The sequence below is a fragment of the Rhipicephalus microplus genome, chromosome 1, assembly GCF_043290135.1.
Source record: "Rhipicephalus microplus isolate Deutch F79 chromosome 1, USDA_Rmic, whole genome shotgun sequence".
NCBI lineage: Eukaryota > Metazoa > Arthropoda > Arachnida > Ixodida > Ixodidae > Rhipicephalus > Rhipicephalus microplus.
In genome coordinates, this window is record NC_134700.1 from 74,691,554 (window position 1) to 74,710,627 (window position 19,074).

Consider the following 19,074-nt stretch of genomic DNA (forward strand, 5'->3'; position numbering starts at 1 on the left):
AAAGACACTGCCATGGTGGAGTACAAAGGCTAATGGCATAGCCTCCACAGTGCATTTGGGGGGCGGGGTCATGCCGATTTGCGCAGCCCGACAAGGACTATGGCGGCATAAAATGTTTTACACACAACTTTTAGTTGTGTGAAATGAAATACGGTTTTTTAAGTACAAGGGTGCTTTTGTATGGCAGCTGCTGCTCTGCATAGCAGACGACTCTGTCATCGTCTGCTTCTGTGTCATGGCTGTCCCCCACTTGCTGAGGCAGCTCCCTCTCTCAATTTCTCTCGTTTCCATGATGTACATTACAGTAAATTACTCATTAGAAGTTCACAAGTATCTTGCGTACTTTATAAAGTTAGTGATGCCACATACAGGCCAAATGAAGTGACAATGCTGATCACACAAACTTGCTGCAATCAATCATTTCATTGAGACAGAGCCGTCCATCTTATGTTGTCCTTGTGCTGTCTATGGTAAGAGTTCACTGCCTGCCATCACACCAGCCTGCTGAACAACAGTTGTGTTTCTTTTTGACATTGTAGCAAGGCCCCAACATAGTGAACCCAGATGCACAACAGTTTTTTCTATGGAAACAATGGCCTCTGTAAAAGCAAAACCCAGTATTCTATGATTTTTCGTCTGTGCTGGTGGTGTCTAATCCCAAATTGAAGCCACGAAGAGACTTCATTGTCGCCTGTTCCAGTTAAAACCCTTGGTAAAGAATTGGTGGCAGTGGGTAGCCCTGGTGGAGCCTTTTGGAAACCTCCGTGAATTCCATCATGACTTCAGCGAATGGTGTTGTAACTGAGTTCCTGCTTTACAGCAGCCTAATTATGGACAGCGCCGCTTGTGGGCCACCCAGGTCGCTCGGTCATTTGAAAATACTAGCAAGTGCAACATCATCATGTGCTTTCTCCATATCCAGGAAGTAGCAAAGCAATTCGTGGTTTTCCTTCCTAGTAATTTTGGCACTCTGTGTTAGTGTGAAGATATTGTCTTCCAACTGCACGCTCTGGCAGAAGCTTTTCTGTAGGTTTGTGTGATGTCCTCTGGACTTTGCCCAACCGTATAGTCAATCGTTCAACTTGTGTGAAGGTCCTGTAGTGTGCAGGTGACTATCTGTGGCGTTCAGTGGCATTGGTGACACAGGTTGCCCATTTCTTGGGGCTCAGCTCTACAGGGACAAATCGCTATTCTTTGGGTGTCTGCAACATCAATAATGGTAATGACGAAGTCAGCAAGCTGATCCTTGGAACTGTTCTTTGACAAAGTGCATCTAGCAGTCGTGAACGTGTCGCTGGGGATGATGACAGCTTAGTGTGTGCTGACCAGAAGCAGTTGTTTGCGTCTTTGCTCACTTTTTGTTGAACGAACATGTGTCATAATCCTTCAATGGTAGCCCATTAGAGCAGTATGACTCTACTGCAATATTCACAGTAGTTAACCTGGAAGGAAGTTATACACTTCTTGATTACTCGCACATGGGGGTGCTGACACGAAAATGGGGGCCTTTCCGTTTTTTGCAGCAATGTGTTGCTGTAGGCTTGTTAGTCTTTACGTAGCACATCGTTTGCTGCAGTGTACTACAAATGATTAATTGCAGGCTCCTCATTACTGAGCAGTCTCAGTTTCTGTTTGAGAGACCTAAAAAACAAAGGACTCATTGCAACTATCCATATCTAGTGTGTGCAACTTTCGACCACGTCACCACACAGAACGGTGACTCACTTCTTCACGTTCTGCATCAAGAAATCTTTTTAAAAAACAGGACAAAAGTGCTGCCAAACACAAAACTTTCAATGCATGTGCCACAAACTCGTGAACAGCTGCCAAGTTATACCCCTATCTCGTGGCAAATTTATTGTCATTTACAGTGAATGTCATTTGTTTGTAATGCCATTTGCTTGCTGTCATCGGGGAAAATAATGCCATTCGATAAAAATGGAATTTTCGGGCGAATGAGTTCCTGAAACACATTCACATTCGATTTTGCACTGAAAGCGTAGCCTCTCGACGCCACGAACGTTTAGGGACATGGCTATTCACTTATGTATGTGTAACTTTTGTAATTTTTGAATATTTTTTTTCTTACTAGATTACATTTTTACTGGTTTTATGATGTAATAGGACACGCGAAAGGGTGAAAAGTATTAAAAGAAAGTTGCCTTCACTACAGCGGCTAGACGCCAGCCATGTTTCATTCGTGCTCTGATGTCCTTGCCCATATTGCGGGTGTTTGATTGATATGTGGGGTCTAACCTCCCAAAACCACGATATGATTACGAGAGACGCCGTAGTGGAGGACGCTGGAAATTTTGAGCACCTGGGGTTCTTTAATGTGCACCAAAATCTGAGCACACGGGCCTACAGCATTTCCGCCTCCATTGGAAATGCAGCCGCCGCAGCCGGGATTCGATCCCGCGACCTGCAGGTCAGCAGCCGGGTACCTGAGCCACTAGACCACCGTGGCGAGGCAATATTGCGGGTGTTGATCATCTGATATGTGTGTTGGTGATCGCGGTGGTGATCAAGGTGGTGACTACACGAAATCGCTGTCTATATTTAGTTTTTTTTTCCGCCATGGATGCCTCATATACTGAAGTGGTGAGGGTGCCAATGTCAGTCAGGAGCAAACCCTCTTGATTGAAGAGAGTCTGTCATGTATTTGGAATGTGGTAATATCATGGTTGTCTGGACTGGAATGTAACTGGTGGTATGCAGAAACTGTCTAACTCTGAGAATTGCTGTGCTCCAGCGAAGCTGTTCGCAAGTTGCTCAGTTTGTGACAGGGAAAAACTGTTCACCACTAAAGCTTTGTTTGGCTTCTGCCCTTGCAAATAAAGTTATCTTTTTCCCTGGTAATGACAGTAGTCGTGACCCACTTCAAAAGTCCAACGCGCGCAATGACACCCCAAGTTTCTCATTTCTAAACTTCTGCCGAGACTTGCTCGTGAATGAGAAGTGGTAGTCATCTGCCCCGCCACGGTGGTCTAGTGGCTAAGGTACTCGGCTGCTGACCCGCAGGTCGTGGTATCAAATCCCGGCTGTGGCGGCTGCATTTCCGATGGAGGCGGAAATGTTGTAGGCCCGCGTACTCAGATTTGGATGCACGTTAAAGAACCCCAGGTGGTCGAAATTTCCGGAGCCCTCGACTACGGCGTCTCTCATAATCATATAGTGGTTTTGGGACGTTAAACACCACAAATCAATCAATCAAGTGGTAGTCATCTCAACTTGCTTGCTTCTATAAAGTAAAAACAGCATGATATTCAGCACGGGGAGAATGCAAAAAACCGACTAGCCCAAAGCTTCACTTTATTAAGTTATATTGCTTTCCACCAATCAAACAGACGCACAAACTTTGACCCTTGTAAGTAAAGCACTTTCCAGTTCTCGGATCTTTCGCAAATAAGTGCTTAAGCGGCAAACATAATTCTAGAGCTAGCATAGAAGTTTCTTGCATCATAAGAATATACTTGAACGGTGACCATTGAAAATTCATATATAGTGCTGTGATGCTATCTAATCCAAAACTGGTTGTTCGTCCAGGTGCATTGTACATCAGAACATGGGTGAATAAGCCATGAAATGAGACCACAGCAATTAAACAAATTAAACATCCTTGTATAAGAATGGCAGACTTAGAATAATAGAGGACCTATCATGGTGGTCTGGTAGCTTAAGGTACTTCACTGCTGTTTCGGAAGTCACGGGATCAAATCGGAGCCACCGCAACCTCATTTGCAATGGAGGTGATAGTGCTCGAAGCCTGGTTAAATAGAGTTAGGTGCACGTTAAATAACCCCAGTAGGTTGAAATTTTTGGAGTCCTTCACTATGGTGTCTCTTATGATTGTATCGTGGTTTTGGGATGTTAAACCCCAACAACCATTATTATTCGAATAATAGAGGAGCTGGGTACGTCAGTGGATATAATTAATGTAAAAAATTGCAGCATATCTACGGAGTGAATGATGGTGAGTGGGCAAAGCTCCGAAGGTACATCGGAAAACAGTGAATCCTGTGTGAATTTTACCCAGTCGATACGCCATAGCCATGAAGGGAGCTTGCTCTGTCTGTCTATCCATCCATCATGTTACACTCGAGCACGTGTCTCCAACGCATCGAGCGTCATCTTGTGAACACTCCGAAAACTAGAGGAGGTGGCTACGACAATGCGGCACTAGCCTATGCCTTGAGGAGCTTCACCTTTAAAATGGCATTGGTAAAGTTTTTGGGCCAGGATTGTATTTGATGATCCCGTGATGATCATGGATAATGCATGCAGAAAATTTTTCAATTTTTAACACTGTAATTTACTTTCCTATGCCTCCAGATTTGACAAACACTTTAGGTGGTGATCTTTGTCAGCTGTATTGTTATCTTCTGTTACTGGCTAAACATTCTTCAACTTTCATCACGACTTGCATACCTTTTCTAAGTGGCCACATTTTCTGTACCTATGTGCCTTGGCCTTGCACTAAGGGTTATTTTCAAAGCGTGGTGTAAAACCATAAAGATAACATTTTTGCTTTTTCTAAGGTCTGTGATACTAACTTTGCATTTTGTAGCACGTTCATGTGCTACAATGCCTCTTTTTCTAATTTTAAGTATCAGCTTCTTTAACATAATGAACTTGTGATTCATTTGGTGCTGTTTCACAATAGAGACCTAGAAATCTGCAGAGAATTTTCCAGGAAAGGGCATTCATGTAAATACTCACTGGCAGCTTTCTCTATGAGCTGGTCGCATATCATGTCATCCACCAAGTCATCAAAGTTGCATCTGTCTAAGAGACTTTTTTTTGTTCGTATCTAATCAGCTGTAGTCTGAACTGGGGCGTGCATATGCTGACGGAAACTGGTGGCGTGCTGCTGTGATATATACCCTGCCCGTAATGTTACCTTCAAGTATCGTAATGGTGCAGTTGAACTCATGTGGGCTACAAGCCGCCAATGTCCCTCTTACAGCACTCGAAGCCATAAGGCATGGGTCGTCTGTTGTCATCATACTCTGGAAGATGCTTTGTTCTTCCCAGCCCAAGCAGTTGAGCAGAATCTCATTTCAGCGAGTGTTAGCTAGGTCAAAGACTCCCTAGGCAATCTTGGAGTTCTTGAATGCCTGGTCCCATTGCTCCCATGGGATGTCTGGTTGTCCAGATAGGGACAGGGACGGAGGTGGCGGTTTTATCACCAAAAAATTCATTGTAGAGAAGAGTAGACAATAAATGTGCTGGCCTCGTGGTGACTTTCGTCTAACAGAATTGGAAAAGGTGCTTTGCTAAAGGGCCAAACGTGTCGCGGGATCGAATCCCAGCTGCGGTGGCTGCATTTCCGATGGAAGCAGAAATGTTGTAGGCCCGTGTGCTCAGATTTGGGTGCACGTTAAAGTACCCCAGGTGGTCGAAATTTCCGAAGCCCTGCACTACGGCATGTCTCATAATCATAGGGTGGTTTTGGGACATTAAACCCTATTAAACCCATTTGTGGCACCCCGTAGCAATATCTATCAATCAAAGGGCCAAACGTGGTCGTCGTCTTTAGATTAAAACTTTTATTTAGGTGATTAGGTTATAAGGATACAAAATAATGGATAAACAAGTTGATAGGGCATTCAATACCGTAAAAAAGCAGTGTGAATTCTCGATCACATAAAGACTGACTGAGGTGTGAAGTTCTGGTCCTTTTTCCGCCCCTGCACTAGGAGGAGGAGGAGGAGGAAGCCCCGCCGTGGTGGTCTAGTGGCTAAGGTACTTGGGTGCTGACCCGCAGGTCGCGGGATCGAATCCTGGCTGTGGCGGCTGCATTTCCGGTGGAGGTGGTAATGTTGCAGGCCCGTGTGCTCAGGTTTGGGTGCACGTTAAAGAACTCCAGGTGGTCGAAATTTCCGGAGCCCTCCATTACGGCGTCTCTCATAATCATATGGTGGTTTTGGGACGTTAAACCCCACATATCAGTCTGTCAATTAGGAGGAGGAGGAATCGTGGCTTCGCATGCAGTGTCAGCACGCAAGTAGCAAAGGGTCTGAAAGTTCCCAGAACCATTAGTGACAGAAGGCACGCCCGTTTTTCAAGAACGTCACCGCACACGGCACTAAACACTGATGTAACCGGGGTTCTGCCCATAGGACCGGAGCCAGCCAGAGTCTCAGGTAGATGTCATGGAGAGGAGCCGGGAGCTGTTAACAGTAACTTTTTAGTACAATATTTACAGGCAGCGTGCTACATGATGGTGGTAGCATCATGGAAGCACGATGGGAGCTTGGGAGAGCTTGTCGGGAGCGCCGAGGCGCTCGCATTTTAAGTCCTGTCCTTTCCAAGATTCCCTGCAGGAAAACAATAGAGGCCAGAACAGTCCAATGAAAATTGCCATATTCACGCCCAGTTCAGCCCATGGCAAGGGAGAAAACATTGCACACTGCGCACGACACAGCGCAGCAAGGACGTTGAGTCTTACGTGGAAGTCAATTTTGCAGTCTGCTGCAGTGATGGCTATGTAGCGCCAGACAGACCACAAATTGTAAAAACAGCGCCATCAAGGCGCCATGGAGAGTATAGGAAATGCATCCGCAGACGGTTGTCAGACGCTGGGCCCTTTGCCCGGAGCACCTTGATGACAAAGCAAGCTGCCTTGACGGCCAACAACTCTTCATAATCCGTCAGTCAGTTAGGCGTGTCCAAAGGGTTTTATGAGAGGCACCGACGACCTGGGATAACTAGAAGAATGATTTCTCTGTTGTCCCTGCTCTTGGTGCATCTCTGGGAGCGCTGACTCTGAAAAAAACAGGGTAGGCTCAGCCACAATGTCTCATGCGACAAAGCGGCATCAAGCCAGGCAGGCTGATCATAACAACGCACATTCACACGCACACACACACTTGCACGCACATACAAAGCCCTGCCACTGTTCAACAGGCAAGGCAGTCAGCGCTTTGAACACTGTGCACTCTGCATGCAGAACAACAAACGAAGGCACAGATGAAGGTCAAGTCGATAGCACATGGGCTGGTGAGTAGTCACCAAATAACTTGACATGCATAATAATTGACAGCATTAATGGAGGCATCACTGTTTATTCTATTTTCTTCCTCCCTGAGGTGTCTGCTCAGTGTGCACCATGTATTTCAATGTAGTTGGTAGTGATGCCTCATTTAACACTTCTCTCATTGTCCACTGAGCAGTGACATGTAGTAACAAAATGTATTCAGGGGCTATTTGGATGTTAGAGTTCAGCTTGTTAGCCATTTATTTTTTATGTTTTTTTCATGATTGTTTCATAAATAAAGGTTTTCATTAGGTTTCATGAAAATCAATCACGAAAAATTGAAAAAAAATCAACAGTTCCACAGGAACAGCAAAACAATGAATGCAATAGCAGAATAATGTACAAAGTTAGACAAGCAATTTTAGAAGTGATGTGCTTCAGTTTTGTGCTTCTGAACTGTGGGGTTCTGTCAATATGCTTTGTGTTCAGCCACATCATGTCTCTCACCTCGCTTCACATTGTTTAAACTTGTGGACACATATGCGTGCATGCTTTTTCTGCAGCATAACTAGCATTTTGGTGAAGCTTTTAGATTGGAGTTGTGATGATACGTGAGGTGCATTTAATGAAACAAGTGATCATTGCACTGATACGCTGGAGTAACATCAGCGCGAACTCATCGGCAAAAACTTTGCACCATCTTTTGGGCAATCTGTAAACAATTTTCTGGAGCAGTGACACGGCTCAGTGACGTCGGCATGAGCTTGACCAGATCGAAGGTCACATTTATGGAACCAGATGTTTGCTGGATTTTTTACCTGAAGTAGTAGAGCTATTTCTTAAAGTTCTAAAATTAAGTGTTTCCTCCCATCTAATGATTCATCTCATGCGACCAAAAACCAGCTGGCACTCCGTCTGTTAGGCTCATAGTTGTAAGTTTACATTGACTGTCTTCCAGCTTGATACCTTTCTTGTGTCATGTCTTTAATGGTGGTTGGTGGTGACAGGTGAAGGCAGGAGTAGTGCCATGGTTGTTGTTTGAGAGCAGATGGCAGCAACATCAACAAAGCATAAGTCATCTTTGCCATTTCTACTCATAGCTGAAATTTTGTAATTGCTGCTCTTTGCAAAAGCACAATGAGCTGCTAAACCCCAAGCATATAAGCACAGGTACTTGTATTTCCTGAAAATGCAAAATTGTTTGTCCATAATGGGCATGGTCTAGTTGTCTCCCTTGCTGTAAAATAGAATTCTTTTTAAAGAATAAACATATGTGATGTTACTGGTGGGCTGTTTGCAATAGAGAACTGCCAGGGACTTTCTGACTAAACCAGCAGAAGCAGCAGCAGTGGCTTGTGGAACAACACTTGTCAACAATAGCAGTCATTCGATTTCGATGACACCCCGCAGGGGCGCCTGCGCAAGTAGGCGTTTGGTGTGTAGCGACACCACGGACCCGAGCTAACGGGGGAGTTTCTACTCCCTCCCACGCCTAGCCGTGCGTGGCTTTGCCGTGTCCGGGGAAAAGGGGATCCTGGGGGTTGAGCCGACGCTGGGTGATTGGACCTTTAAGGCCCCCCGGCAGAGGCAACACACCCCTTTGGCCCCGGCTTCACGTAGACGGCACCCCTGGGCTGACCCACCCAGGGGAAATCGGCAGTCGCCTTTTCCTATCTCTCTCTGCCTACATCTTCGTCTTTATTTCTCACTATCTATCTGTCCTGTCTTCTACTCTCTTCTGTTCACTTCCATTTTTCCTGGCGGCAAGGGTTAACCTTGTGCATATAGCCTACCTTGGTCTAGGTGCATTGGGTTATGGCAGTGTTGTACGGCTGACGACTGCAAGCTTTCAGCACCTGCAGACTTGCAGCGTCCCCTTGTTGGGCTCCGTGGTGGGTGGCCGCCAACGCTGCTGAACAAAAATAAGACCGGCATGCATGGAGCATTCCCTCTTCTGTCTGATCGTACCGGCCTAAAGCGGGTACGCACCGACGACATAAATTTCTTCAACCAGCCAACAGAAACTTTTCCCCATTTCCACGTCATTCACTGTGAAAAAACTGAAAAGCAAGCCAGGACCCTCTCTCCTTTCCTAGTTTCTAGATGTCTTACCAAAACTCTTGGCACAGGATACAAGGTAACCAAAATGGCTAGTGGAGACCTTTTCCTCGAAATCCGTGACAAAGAACAATTTAAAAAGCTAGACCGTCTTTCAGATTTTGGTGGCATACCAATGACCATAACACCACATAGATCAATGAACACTACTCGGGGAGTGGTATCTAACATGGACTTACTTGACTTGACTGAGACTGAACTTTTGGAGGGGTGGAAGAGCCAAAATGTCACTAATGTACAGAGAATCATCATCAGAAGAGATAATAAGGAAACACCGACAAAACACTTAATACTCACATTTGCATCCAGTAAACTACCAGATTCCATTCAAACAGGGTACACAAAGACATCTATCAGGCCGTATATACCAAACCCTCGTCGTTGCTTCCAATGCCAGAGGTATGGCCATGGCTCTAAAACCTGTCGTGGTCGCCAGACTTGTGCACAATGTGGAGTACTAGGCCACGTGTCTGAGAACTGCAAACAACCGCCAGACTGTGCAAACTGCGAAGGAAACCATGCCGCATACTCACGCTCCTGCACATACTGGAAAAAAGAAAAAGAAATAATTACATTGAAGGTGAAGGAGAACATTACGTTTAAGGAAGCACGGCAAAGAGTTGCTCCATTCTATGGACCTACATACGCTGATGCGGCGCGTCAGGGGGCACCGCCGCACCAGCCCTCGCCACTCCTTCGGCCCGCGCATACCGAGCCGGCGGTTGTGGCACCTGCCCCCAAGGCGGCTGTAGCCCAGGCTACACCGCCTACTCCCAAACAGAGACCGGAGATTCCAGAGTCTTCGGGTCTCAAGGCCTCCCCTCACCAGGCGAGGCCCAAAATCCGAACTAACACCCCGCACGTGCGGGCATCCAGTGCCTCCGAGGAGGCAATGGATACGTCGGCACCCTTGGTGCCGAAAGAGCGGCGTGGCTCCTTGGAGCGCGCCAAGAAAACAAAAAAGCAAATAACAGGGCCTGGTGACGGCCCTGTTAAGTGAACTCAAACTCCCCGTCTTAACAGCCACTCGCTTTTGGTACACACAGCATTATTTTACATTCACCATGAACACTCAAATTATACAATGGAACGTCAGGGGCCATCTCGGAAACCTTGACGACATCCAAGAACTCTTACACGAACACTCACCAAAAGTGCTGTGTGTACAAGAAACACACCTTAATTCAAAACACACAAATTTTCTTCGTAGATACGTTATTTTTCGAAAGGACCGTGATGATGCCATGACATCATCCGGAGGTGTTGCCATCATAGTGAATCAAGGAATTGCATGCACACACTTACAACTCCAAACATCCCTTGAGGCAGTGGCTGTTCGAGCGGTTCTTTTTGATAAACTGATCACAATCTGCACTATATACATTCCTCCTAGCTATCAGCTGCAAAAACGTGATTTACACTCTTTAATTGATGAACTTCGGGAACCTTATGTTCTCCTTGGAGACTTTAATGCGCATAGCAGGCTATGGGGTGACTCTCGGTATGACGCGCGAGGTCGACTGATCGAACAGTTCCTTCTCTCGTCGAGCGCGTGTCTCCTAAATCGAAAAGAACCAACCTATTATAACCTCGCCAATAACACCTACTCCTCCATAGACCTAAGCATAGTATCTCCATCTCTTGTGTCTCTACTCCAGTGGAAAGTCGTCAGTAATCTGTACGGAAGTGACCACTTCCCCGTGGTTTTGAGCACAAATACAATAACTGAGTGTCCACCACGTGTTCCCAAGTGGCTCATAAACAGAGCCGACTGGGAACAGTTATACCATCGCTCGTCTAGGTTGGAATGACATATGTACTTTGAACATTGATGTTGCTGTCAACTTCTTCACAGCGTTTTTGATTGATGCTGCAACAAAATGCATCCCACAAACAAATGGACACCCTGGAAAACGGCGTGTGCCATGGCGGAACTCTGAATGCCGAAACGCGCGCAAACAGCAAAACAGAGCTTGGAGGCTGCCTCGGAACTCACCGACAGCCGAAAATCTTGACACCTTCAAGAAAATAAAGTCTCAAGCTAGGAGAACGCGTCGGCATGCCAGAAGAGAAAGCTGGCAGAAGTTTTTGTCAGGGATCAATTCATCCACACAAGAGGCCAAAGTCTGGAACATGGTCGGTAGGATAGCAGGGAAACAAGTACACACACTTACACTCGTAAACACTCAAGGTGATACCTTGGAAGATCAGGCAAACTTCCTCGGGGCACATTTTGAACGGGTATCTAGGTCGTCCCACTATACTGACACTTTCCAATAATACCGAACAAGAATAGAAAAGCAGAAACTCGAACCAAATCCACTAGATACGAGGCATATAACCAAGCTTTCAGTCTAGCGGAGCTCCGAACATCTCTAAACTCCTGCAGTACTTCGGCCCCAGGTTCTGACCGTGTGGTGTATGAAATGTTAAAAAACCTACCAGCCGAAACACGAAAAACCCTACTTTGTTTGTACAATGCTAACTGGTTTTCTGGCACTATCCCTACCTCCTGGAAAGAGGCTATTATTATTCCCATTTTGAAAGAGGGCAATGACCCTTCTTTAGCTTCAAGTTATAGGCCTATTGCACTTACAAGCTGCTTGTGCAAAGTATTCGAAAAAATGATAAACTGCCGACTTGTACATATCCTTGAAACAAACAATTTGCTCGACCCATTTCAGTGTGGGTTTCGAGAAAGTAGATCCACCACAGACCACCTTGTTCGTATCGAGGCACAGATCAGAGACGCCTTCGTCCATAAACAATATTTTCTCTCTGTGTTCCTCGATATCGAAAAGGCGTATGATACAACATGGCATTTCGGAATTCTAAGAGACCTGTCCCACCTTGGTGTGCGCGGAAGAATGTTTCATATAATCGAAAGTTACCTGTCAAACCGGACATTCCGTGTCCGTCTGGGCAGTGTGCTCTCCCAAACATTTGTCCAGGAAACAGGCGTGCCACAAGGTGGCGTGCTTAGTTGCACACTTTTTATTATCAAAATGAATTCTTTGCACTTGTCCATTCCCCACAATATGTTCTATTGTACATATGTCGACGACATTCGGCTTGGCTTCAAGTCATGCAACTTGGTCATGTGTGAGCGGCAGGTTCAGCTGGGTTTAAATAAGGTCTCCAAAGGGGCAGATGAAAACGGATTTCGACTTAACCCACAAAAAAGCACGTGTGTCTTGTTCTCTCACTCGGAACCTGAAATTCGACTGAACGGGCAACGTCTGTCCGTCAAAGCCGAGCATAAATTCTTAGGCTTAATCTTGGACAACAAGTTGACTTTCTTACCGTACATCAAGTATTTAAAAACAAAATGTTTAAAAGCCATGAATGTTATAAAAGTGTTGTCACGTACTACGTGGGGTAGTGATAGGCAATGCCTCATGAACCTCTATAGAAGCCTCATTCGCACCCGCTTAGATTATGGGGCCGTTGTCTATCAGTCTGCTACTCAAAGTGCCTTGAAGATGCTGGACCCCGTGCACCATTTGGGCATCCGCCTTTCTACGGGTGCTTTTCGCACCAGCCCCGTAGAAAGCCTTTATGTTGAGTCAAATGAGTGGTCGCTTCATCTGCAGAGAACTTACATGTCTTTTGTTTATTTCCTTAAAGTGAAAGCAGACAAAAAGCACCCTTCATACTCTACAATTAATGATTTGTCGAGCTCAACTCTGTTTCAAAACAGGCCTTCGATGAGGCAGCCCTTCTCAGTTCGCCTGAAGTGTCTAGCTGAAGAAACTGCAGTGTCACTTGAACACAGTTTAATGTCTCCTGTAGCATACCCACCACCGTGGCAGTGGCAGACTATAGACTGCGATGTGTCTTTCCTAGAAGTTACAAAACATGCACCTATTGCCCATATCCGAACATACTTTTTGGAACTTCAACACAAATACACACGTCCTGAGTACTTCACAGATGCCTCCAAGACTAACTCCTCTGTGTCCTACGCTGCTGTCGGCCCATCCTTTTCGGATGCTGGCCCTCTACATCCACGCACAAGTATCTTCACAGCGGAAGCTTACGCGATACTTGTGGCAGCTAAACACATCAAACAATCACAAATACAAAAAGCAGTAATTTATACAGACTCCCTCAGTGTGGTAACGGCTCTGCACAGTCTTAAAAAACAAAAAAAACCCGGTCCTTGTCTCACTTTACTCCATTTTGTGCACACTCTACACACTCAAACAACATGTTGTAGTGTGCTGGGTGCCAGGGCACCGTGAGATCCAAGGCAACGTGAGGGCGGATCAGCTCGCTGCATCCGTCCATGAGAGCACCGCCATTACATCCATATCAATCCCGGCCCTCGACCTTAAGCCGTCTCTCAAACGAAACCTCAGGGACTACTGGCAGAGCAATTGGGATACACACACACAAAACAAACTATACGTTATCAAGCCACACCTTGGCCATTGGCCACCAGTATCAAAATCACGTCTAACAGAGGTAACACTAACAAGACTCAGGATAGGACACACATACACGACACACACACATCTTTTGTCCGGTGGTGATCCACCATTGTGTGATAAATGTGGTGAGGCATTAACAGTTCTTCACGTTTTAATTCAATGTAGACAGTTAGACACTCTATGAAGACAACACTTTCCATTATCCTACCGACAACATACACCTCTACACCCTGCAATGTTCGTTGGCAGGGTGTATTACCGCTTTTTAGTAATAAATCATTGTTAGCGTTTTTAAAAGAAATTCATAATTTTCATATCATATACCCGGGCATTCCGTAGCACAACCTCTCCAGAGAGGTTTTTGCTGCGGTGGCTACACAGGAAAGCACTTGCCTCACGGCCCTTGGACGCAAGGGTACTAACGTGTGAGGTACTTGTGCTAATGCCATACATGTCCACCATCGTTTTTCATTATCACCAACTTTTGTCACCTATTCACACCACACACACCTTTCACGGCATGGTCATGATTTTATTACTTGTTTGTTTTTACCCGACTTACTGCGTGGAATTTCATGGCCCTTATACAGCCGCTAATCACAATCATTGTCCACATTCCTTATCCCATGAACTGGCGCTCTTTGGCCATCAAATGGCCCTTGCGCCAAAAAACACCATATATCATCGATTTCGATGACAGCATTTTAGCTGGATGCATATGACGACACAGAGTTATTTTAGGGCACTGCTGACATGACGTATAAAGCAATGCACAAATGTAATGCCCAATTATAATTTATACTACTTTCTGAAGGTTTACCATGTTCTAGCCCTCTACAGTAGAAAATGAAAAAATACCATGGCTGCTAGCACGACAGCTCAATATAAGGACTGCTTAAAGTACATTTCGGACCTATTATTCTGCACTGAGAAACACTCTGTGTTTGTTGTTTGCTTGAAGTATTGCAAATTGAGAGTGTAAAGAAAGTACCGGAACCAGAAGCATGGCAAGAAAGCTTGGATTAGTCTTCAGAGATGAGGCATGGCTTCTGCTTTCGGAAAGGGTACGATGGCCCGCCTTAGTGTGCAAGAGAAATGGTGACTTTGTGCTTGAATGTAGTTTCAAGTTTGATGTTTTTTGTGTCAATGCTAGTTGAAATGCTACTAGACATGGTAAATCTGAAGAATGACTGCGTTTATTGCACTTGAAAGTTGGGGCCTGAAAAGTCTTGATAGCATGCTTTGAAAACAGTTGTAATGGTGTTTAGTGTAAGATATATTAGTAGGAACAGTTTCAGTAAATGTAATTGAGGCATCCTGTAGATGATTTCAAGTAAATCTTGTGGGCCCTCAGATGAACAGTGAGAGGAAATGTCAACTTAAATGAATGCAAGTATTAATAGATCGTCTTTTCTTTTGACCGTAGGGTGCTGTGGAAAGCAAAGAAGACACTTATGTACCTGTCGACAGAAAAGTGTCATTACCTTCCAGTCAGGTCTCATTCATGTGCTGGGGGACCCATTAGCTCTGTATCCTTCTTGGTGAAACTGTTTGAAAATTGGAATTCATATATTTAGTGAATATCGTCACGGGGTCGTGACGTGGCCGAAGACAGAAGACTTCGTGTTGGGATTTAACTGTTTATTTGGGCGAACCTGTGCCCGGTAAACTGAAAGTCCAATTACAGCAGTAGTCTTGCACAGATAGCAGTCTCGGACTGATAGCGGTGAACGGAGCGTCGGCCTTCGATCAACAACTGACAAGCGGCGAAGCGCGTCGGCATTTATACTCTTGCCGTCGAATGTTCTAGCGTTATCGCTGGTGGTGGCGTAGGTTCCAGAACAATCTGTACCGTTCGCACAGTGGGCGTGATCTTATCGAAATGATCTACTATAGTCCGGAACCTTCTCGAAAACTGCAGGCGCGGTTTGCACTGAGAATCGTGTGGTGTTTTGGGACGATAACAAAAACTTGGGAAATGGAACGTGGCAATATTCACCTATTGAACTATCGCATAAGGTGTCATTTTTGTAGTTTATAGTATAATTAATATAACATTCAGGAAGCAAACTTGTAAAGTTCCCGAGAATGTAGTTCTATGTGATCCAACTGTTCTTTCATTAATAAACTTTTTACAGGTGACAACTTTCTATAATACAACCAGCTGGTAGATTTGTGTGTGAGCATCTCTGCCGCATATGCTTCTAGCCATCTCCCAGATCACCTGTCTCCTGTCTGCCCGCATGCTCATCTGTTTACTTGTTATTTTTGTGTGTTCATGTGCTTACACTTCTGCTGATTTGCACATCCATATGCTCACTCATCCACCCACTTGATGATGATGATGTGTAGGGCTTAATGGCGCAAGGGCCAATTGGTGGCCAAAAAGCGCCATTTCAGTGACTGAATATGTGGACAATGATATGGTGTGTGGCTGTATAGGGGCCTTAAAATTCCTTGCGCTAACGCGGGTAAAAACATAAGTAATAAAATCATGGCAACGGCGTGATATGGATAGTAAAAATGGGTGACAAAAGGTTTCGATAATAAAAGCATGTGTAAAATTTTTTTTTTGGCACTAGCACAAATGCCTCATCAGCTCCCTTGTGTCCAAGAGCCAAGGGGCAAGTGCTTCTCAATGTAGCCACTTCAGCAGCAACCTCTCTTGAGAGGTCACGCTAGGCAATGCTTGGGTATATTACATGGTAAAAACCGACATCCCTTAAAAAAGCTAGCAGTGATTTATGGGTGAAAAGTGGTTACCTACCGAAAAACATTGCGGGGTGTAATGGTATATGTTGTCGATAGGGCAATGGAAAGTGTTGTCTTCTTAGAGTGTCTAATTGTTTAAACTGGATTAAAACGTGAAGAACTGTTAATACTTCACCACATCTGTCACACATTGGTGGATCACCACCGGACAAAAGATATGAGTGTGTCGTGTATGTGTGTCCTATCCTGAGCCTTGTTAGTGTTACCTCTGTAAGACGTGATTTTGATACTGGTGGCCAATGGCCAAGGTGTGGCTTGATAACGTGTAGCTTTTTTTGTGTGTGTCTATCCCACTTGCTCTGCCAGTAGTCCCTGAGCTTCCGTTTGAGAGACGGCTTTAGATCAAGGGGCGGGATCGATATGGGTGTAGTGGCACTGATTTTGTGGACGGATGCAGCAAGCTGATCCGCCATCACGTTGCCTTGGATCTAACGGTGCCCTGGCACCCAGCACACTACAACATGTTGTTTGAGTGTGTAGAGTGTGCATAAAATAGAGTAAAGTGAGACGAGGACAGGGTTTTTTTGTTTTTTAAGATTGTGCAGAGCCGAAACCACACTGAGGGAGTCCGTATAAATTACTGCTTTTTGTATTTGTGATTGCTTGATGTGTTTAGCCGCCACAAGTATCGCGTAAGCTTCCGCTGTGAAGATACTTGTGCCTGGATGTAGAGGGCCAGCATCCGAAAAGGATGGGCCGACAGCAGCGTAGGACACAGAGGAGTTAGACTTGGAGGCATCTGTAAAAAACTCAGGACGTGTGTATTTGTGTTGAAGTTCCAGGAAGTAGTTTCAGATTTGGGCAATAGGTGCATATTTTGTAACTTCTAAGAAAGACACATCGCAGTCTATAATCTGCCACTGCCACGGTGGCGGGTATACTACAGGAGCCATTAAACTGTGTTCAAGTGACACTCCAGTTTCCTCAGCTAGACCCTTCAGGCGAACTGAGAAGGGCTGCCTCATCGAAGGCCTGTTTTGAAACAGAATAGAGCTCGACAAATCATTAATAGTGGAGTATGAGGGGTGCTTCTTGCCTGCTTTCACCTTAAGAAAATATACTAAGGATATGTAAGTTTTTTGTAGATGAAGTGACCATTCATTTGACTCAACGTAAAGGCTTTCTACAGGGCTGGTGCGAAAAGCACCCGCAGAAAGGCGGATGCCTAAATGGTGCACGATATCCAGCATCTTCAAAGCACTTAGAGTCACAGACTGATAAACAACGGCCCCATAATCTAAGCGGGTGCGAATGAGGCTTCTATACAGGTTCATGAGACATTGCCTGTCACTACCCCACGTAGTACGTGACAACACTTTTATAACATTCATGGCTTTTAAAAATTTTGTTTTTAAATACTTGATGTGTGGTACGAAGGTCAACTTGTTGTCCAAGATTAAGCCTAAGAATTTATGGTCTGCATTGACAGACAGACTTTGACCGTTCAGTTCAATGTCAGGTTCTGAGTGCACGCCTCTCTTTCGGGAGAACAAGACACCTGTGCTTTTTTCTGGGTTCAGCCGGAATCCGTTTTCCTCTGCCCATTTGGAGACCTTGTTTAAACCTAACTGAACCTGCCGCTCACACATTGCTAGGTTGCATGACTTAAAGCGAAGCTGGACGTCATCGACATATGTGGAATAGAACATGTTGCGGGGGATGGACAGGTGCAAGGAATTCATTTTGATAATAAAAAGTGTACAACTAAGTACACCACCTTGCGGTACTCCCGTTTCTTGCGCAAATGTTTGGGAGAGAATACTGCCCACACGAACACGGAATTTCTGATTGGACAAGTAACTCTCGATTATGGAAAGCATTCTACCGCGCACACCCAGGTGAGACAAGTCTCTTAATATGCCAAAATGCCATGTTGTGTCATAAGCCTTTTCGATATCGAGAAACACCGAGAAGAAGTACTGTTTGTGGACGAAAGCGTCTCGGATCTGTGCCTCGATACGCACCAGATGGTCGGTGGTGGATCTACCCTCTCGAAACCCACACTGGAACTGGTCAAGCAGATTGTGTGTTTCAAGGAAATGTAAAAGTCGGCGGTTTATCATTTTTTTCAAAAAGTTTACAAAGGCAGCTGGTTAGTGCATTGGGCCTATAACTTGAAACTGAGGAAGGGTCCTTGCCCTGTTTCAAAATAGGGATAACAATAGCCTCTTTCCAGGAAGCGAGGATGGTGCCAGAAAGCTAGATAGCATTGTATAGAGAGAGTAAAGTTTTTCGCGTTTTGAACGGCAGGTTTTTCAACATTTCATACGTGACACGGTCGTAGCCTGGGGCAGAATTACTGCAAGAGTTTAGTGATGTTTGTAGCTCAGCTAAGTTGAAAAGTTGGTTGTATGCCTCGTGATTTGTGCACTTGTATTCTAGTTTCTGCTTTTCTATCCTTGCTTTATATCTTTGGAAAGCTTCAGTATAGTGTTACGAGCTAGACACTTGCTCGTATTGTGCACCGAGGAAGTTTGCCTGATCTTCCAGGCTGTCACCCTGTGTGTTTACGAGTGGGAGTGAGTGTACTTGTCTTCCTGCTACCCTACGAACCATGTTCCAGACTTTGGCCTCTTGTGTACATGAATTTATCCCTGATAAAAACTTGTGCCAGCTATCTCTTGTGGCCTGCCGACGCATTCTCCTGCCTTGAGATTTTATTTCCTAAAGCTCTCAAGGTTTTTCGCTGTCGGCAAGTTCCGCAGCAACCTCCATGCCCTGTTCTGTTCCTTTCGCGCATTCTTACACTCAGTGTTCCACCACGGGACGTGT

At 45.2% G+C, this 19,074-nt stretch overlaps 1 protein-coding gene across 3 annotated transcripts in view; it reads left to right on the plus strand.

The window, feature by feature from the left end:
* The window catches only part of LOC142776408 (uncharacterized), a 76,241-nt gene that overhangs the window by 15,529 nt on the left and 41,638 nt on the right, over nt 1-19,074 (plus strand). The window lies entirely within an intron of this gene.